This window comes from Oncorhynchus clarkii, chromosome 10, assembly GCF_045791955.1.
Source record: "Oncorhynchus clarkii lewisi isolate Uvic-CL-2024 chromosome 10, UVic_Ocla_1.0, whole genome shotgun sequence".
In the NCBI taxonomy this organism is placed as follows: Eukaryota; Metazoa; Chordata; class Actinopteri; order Salmoniformes; family Salmonidae; genus Oncorhynchus; species Oncorhynchus clarkii.
The window spans coordinates 20714389-20720388 of NC_092156.1; the positions used below are offsets into that span (position 1 = coordinate 20714389).

General features: G+C 40.3%; 1 protein-coding gene across 1 annotated transcript in view; it reads right to left on the bottom strand.

Annotated features, from left to right (window-relative positions):
- LOC139418137 (galactosylgalactosylxylosylprotein 3-beta-glucuronosyltransferase 1-like) overlaps positions 1-5289 on the bottom strand; it is a 20668-nt gene extending 15379 nt beyond the window's left edge. Inside the window, exon 1 of the mRNA XM_071167350.1 lies at positions 5060-5289. The gene's annotated coding sequence lies outside the window, so the exon portion shown is untranslated. The remainder of the gene's footprint in view (positions 1-5059) is intronic.
- Positions 5290-6000: the final 711 nt, after the last annotated feature.

A 6000-nucleotide genomic window follows, 5' to 3' on the forward strand; every position in this document is an offset into this window, starting at 1 on the left:
ATCTTCAGCACCACCCCAATATCAAATTGTGAAAATGGCAGGTTGCTATGTTTTCTAGTCAAAAAAATAGAAAGCAAAGAGTTTCCGATGACATAATCCGGTGACACTGATGACATCATCTGGTGTGCATCATGTGATATTAAACAACTATGAGCAGGTGAAGGTTAGTAAAATGTGTTGCTATTTGTCATTAGCCTCATTTCTAAGATCTGTGTATGTTTTGTGTTTGGCAAATATAAATAAGTAGAGTTAAAAACAGACTATGAACATAAAATATAAGATGTTACTGTTTTAAGCAGTTATTTGATGATAGTATATTAAGTCTAGTTTTATTTACTAGGAGGATTGAATCATTATAATTTCCACAAATTTACAAATTTTTCACTTCCTACCTGGTCCAGCTTCCACTGTACAATTAGTAACAACATGTACACTTGATCTTGTAAATGAGGACCCTGTTCTGTAACTTCACATCTGCTACATCTAGAAAAGCTGCCTGTCTGCCTGACCTCAGAAGAGGTGCAGGGCGATTCTCAAGTACTTATTTTTGTTTACAGACTCCATTTTGCGTGGTAAGCAAAGCACACACCATGGATGTCATTATGTGATTGGACTGAGTCAAGACAAAACCATGACCTTGTTCTTCCTCACTAAACAGTGATGAAAAGAGGAACAACAACAACAATGGTGTTTTCTCTTGTGTCGGTATTTTAAGACGTGAATGGACTGTAAAGTGTATCATACTGGAATAATATAGCCACAGGTCATAATAGGGGTATTATTCAAATCTGCAAACAAACTTGTATTAAAAATCTTGAGCTTAAAAAGCCAGACAAGCAAAGCCAACCCAGTGTAGATATATTAAATGTTTATATTCATGATGTGAACTCAGCTTGTTTTACATGCAAAGCTTTTCTGAGTGACAGAATAATATCAAAGCACATCACACAATACAACCCCCCCCCCCCCCCCCCCCCCCCCCCCCCCCCCGAGGACATTGGAATGATGGAATGAGAAAACCCCCCAACACACAACACTTACAGTATCTGACTTATCTGACAACAAACCAACTTACTTTTTTCATTGTTACTCCCTCGTTTCACTTACTGTATTGATGTTTGTAAATGCTCACTACCTCTTATGTGCTTACTACTGACGCCAACTAATAGTTACATATTTTTCAGCTTTGTGATGCCTAGATATAGTAGATGTGCAAACTGAATCTAACTGATAGGTACTGTAGATATAACAGCCACTTTTTCAAATGCTTGGCAGCTCTGGAGTTTGTCCTCTGAATGCCATAGATTTGGGGGACTGACAGCAAGTCTCACTGCATGCTCCATGGTGACAGAGACATCACGAAGAGCCTCGCGTGCATGTCCACACACACACACACTCACACTCACACTTACACTCAGTGAAGGAGCTGGACAAGGACCAAACCATAAACCACACTGGAAGAAGCAGGGATCCTTACTAATGGAAACCACTGGGGTTGGCCTTGTTACATGTGGGAATGGCCCGGTAACTGTAAGCAGGCCACCCATAAACTCTGGTTGGACCATGCGGGTGGTTCAGTCGGCAAAACATTTGCGGGTCTTTTAATAATCAAATGCGGACACTTATCAAGGCAGCTATATTGCCTCTGCTGTGAGCTGCTTGTTGCAATACTATACAGGCTCTCAGCCACAAAGTCAATGGGATGGCTGTAAAGTCAAATTGCCATCGACAATGGTTGTGGTACAGTAGGACACCTGGCAGTAGGACAAAAGGACACCGGGCAAAAAAAATGCTCATTCATTAAATATGAATAAACGTTTACCATATCATTAATGGAGACATTCCCCACAACCTTGAGTTCATGTATATTACCGGTATACAATATGGGTGGATTGCACAGGAGACTGCTGAGGGGAGAACGGCTCATAATAATGGGCGGAACGGAGCAAATGGAATGGAATCAAACACATGGAAACTGTGTTTGATTTATTTGATACCATTCAGTTATTCCGCTCCAGTCAATACCACGAGCCTGTTCTCCCCATTTAAGATGCCACCAACCTCCTGTTGTGGATTGCAGATTGAGGAACCAAAAGGGTCATTTTGCTGATGAATGTATCCTGATCATGAATGCATTCATGTTGTGCAGCTCAATCTCATCAACTTGAAGTCTAGACTACAACAATATTGTTATATGTAAAAAAAAAAAATCAAGAAGCCAAGATAGGACCTCAACCATTTTTTTAAAGCTTCAAATTGAAATAGAGCCAATCCATCAAGTCAAGACGAAGTATAGATGCACTCTCTTAATTTGATCACGGGCAGCATAAAATGCACAATTTTGTCTATTCGATGTTTAACAGGAGGGAAAGGAAAGGGGGTTCATTTAGCACTTAATAAGATTGAAAGCTCCTTGTCATCTATTTAATGAACAGCACCAGTTAACCCAAACTATATATACAGTTAAAGTCGGAAGTTTACATACACCTTAGCCAAATACATTTCAACTCAGTTTTTCACAATTCCTGACATTTAATCCTAGTAAAAATCCCTGTTTTAGGTCAGTTAGGATCACCACTTTATTTTAAGAATGTGAAATGTCAGAATAATAGTAGAGAGAATTATTTATTTCAGCTTTTATTTCTTTCATCACATTCCCAGTGGGTCAGAAGTTTACATACACTCAATTAGTATTTGATAGCGTTGCCTTTAAATTGTTGAACTTGAGTCAAACATTTTGGGTAGCCTTCCACAAGCTTCCTACAATAAGTTGGGTGAATTTTGGCCCATTCCTCCTGGCAGAGCTGGTGTAACTGAGCCAGGTTTGTAGGCCTCCTTGCTCACACATGCATTTTAAGTTCTGCCCACAAATTTTCTATAGGATTGAGGTCAGGGCTTTGTGATGGCCACTCCAATACCTTGACTTTGTTGTCCTTAAGCCATTTTGCCACAACTTTGGAAGTATGCTTGGGGTCATTGTTCATTTGGAAGACCCATTTGCGACCAAGCATTAACTTCCTGACTGATGTCTTGAGATGCTGCTTCAATATATCCACATAATTTTACTTCCTCATGATGCAATCTATTTTGTGAAGTGCACCAGTCCCTCCTGCAGCAAAGCACCCCCACAACATGATGCTGCGACCCCCGTACTTCACGGTTGGGATGGTGTTCTTCAACTTGCAAGCTTCCCCTTTTTCCTCCAAACATAACGATGGTCATTATGGCCAAACAGCTCTATTTTTGTTTCATTAGACCAGAGGACATTTCTCCAAAAAGTACGATCTTTGTCCCCATGTGCAGTTGCAAACCGTAGTCTGGCTTTTTTATGGTGGTTTTGGATCAGTGGCTTCTTCCTTGCTGAGCGGCATTTCAGGTTATTTGGATATAGATAATTTTGTACCCGTTTCCTCCAGCATCTTCACAAGATCCTTTGCTGTTGTTCTGAGATTGATTTGCACTTTTCGCACCAAAGTATGTTCATCTCTAGGAGACAGAACACATCTCCTTCCTGAGTGGTATGAGTGGTCCCATGGTGTTTATACTTGCGTACTATTGTTTCTACAGATGAACGTGGTACATTCAAGCGTTTGGAAATTGATCCCAAGGATGAACCAGACTTGTGGAGGTCTACATTTTTTTTCTGAGGTCTTGGCTGATTTATTTAGATTTTTCCATGATGTCAAGCAAAGGTAGGCCTTGAAATACATCCACAGGTACACCTCCAATGGACTCAAAATATGTACATTCTTCTAAAGCCATGACATCATTTTCTGGAATGTTCCAAGCTGTTTAAAGGCACAATCAACATAGTGTATGTAAACATCTGACCCACTGCAATTGTGATACAGTGAATTCTAAGTGAAATAATCTGTCTGTAAACAATTGTTGGGAACTTTACGTGTGTCATGCACAAAGTCGATGTCCTAACAGACTTGCAAAATTCTAGGTTGTTAACAAGAAATTTGTGGAGTGGTTGAAAAACTATTTTTAATGACTCCAACCTAAGTGCATGTAAACTTTCGACTTCTGATATCAAAACACTCAGACGGGTCTTTTTGTGTTAAATCCCAGTCTCAGTGGGGAAATCCACAATGTTGTCGGCATTAACGACCGTCACAAGGTGGGAGTAGGACAGGAAAGATGCTTTAGGTTAAGGTTATAAATATGTCAGCGTGGAATACAGTGGATTGTTGTCCATTTTAAATGTTAAAGAGAAAGTAGACTAATGTATTGGTTTTAATATGTGAAGTGCACATACAGATGCAGACATTTTTTGCATGCATACAGCATGACACAGCATCATGGAGTGTTATCAGTGCCAATTATAAAATACAATAATTACGGTGATTGTTTTCAATTAAAATTGTCAAAAAGAAACAAAAATAGATGCTTAGCAAAGAGCAATTTCTCAAGCAAGAATTTTGATAGGACTGTTTGGGAATGGTCTGAGTGGGGAGGGGAAACTGAAAACTTCTGTTATTAGACAAAAGATTTGGAACTCTCTTTCTTATTGGTACATTAACTAATTTACTGCATGGTGATGTCACCATGGAAGGCCAAAACTCCATCCCACAAAAACAGGCTCAATTTCAGGCAGTCTTTTCAAACAGCTCTTACACTAAACGGGCATCACAATTTCACAGTATCATTTCAACCTCATGGTATGGAAATATATATAGAACACAGGAAAATCACATTTTTGACTGCACTGGTCAGTAGGAACCAATCTTTGTGTTCCCATGAGTGGTCTGCATGGGCATCCAAGCAGTAACCGAATCATCATTATAAATACTACCTATTTGTGCCACAGACCTACATGACATGTAGTTCTCAGGTCAATCCAATTGGATCAGTCCCTGAACCTGGACAGCAGGTTAAACATTCTTGACTTATTGAGATCATAGAAATAGAATCTCTAGAACAGACATACCCATGTGTGTCAACACTCTTTGATGGTGGTCATTATTTTCCTGTGGTTGAGATTGGGACTGATTCCAAAATAAGAGGGAAATCAAATGCCACAGCAACTCAAACATGAATGACTCGTCATACTCACAAGGACATTGGATCTGCTGCTCTTCTCAGAAAGGCAAATCCTGTAGTGTCTGGTGATGGTGCTATAGTGTGTCAGACGGGACCCATTAAGTCAGCTTCCTCCTCTCTCTCCAGTAAACTAGACAAAGTGATTTGCCCCACTGAGAAGCTATGAGTCTGAGCAGGCTGATCCGGGCAGTGCGTTCGGGCGGGAGTATTCGATCCACCGGCAGCAGGGTACTCTTCCTCAATGCCAGCCCCTGTGGAGACAGAAGAGGTCATCCCTCTGGAAGAATGCTGCTTCTCATTCCTAAAACAAAGGCTGTGATTGTTGAAAGCTGACGGAAGGAGAAGGGGGGCATGGGGGCATGGTGGGACAATGGAATAAATCACGTAAAAAATGTCACAGCCCTCTGAACGGAATTTTAGGGATGAGGCATTGAAAAACAAAGCGAGTGATGCATACCATTCAGGTCTTTCATCTGCAGTACAAGCAGCAGTCACATGGGTAGTCAGACAGACAGTTGCATTAATTTCCTGACTAGCGTTATGAAAGGGCCACATTCTGAGCAGAATTCCTAAAGCCCCCAAACTGCCACATATTTGACATGGTAAAAATAATCCTCTAATCGAAGGAATTTCACAGATGGTAAAAAAGAAAACCGACTATACGAGAGGCAGTACAGTGAGACATTTCTAAATTGGATCAAGATTGGATTGAAGAACATGCTGATAGTGATAATTTAGCTGGAAATTAGCTAAATACTTTTGGCATGGGGATTAGAATACTGTTGTTTCTCTGAGGAGTGCATGCAGCAGGTGTTTTGGATGAGGAGGAACTGTCTGTGAACTCCCTGCCCTGTGACAGACTAGACCAGTCAAGATCAAAGCTACTGTATTAAAATGGCAATGTGAAATAAAAGAGTACTCAGAATGAGTGAATTAGTCATTTTAAGATAAATT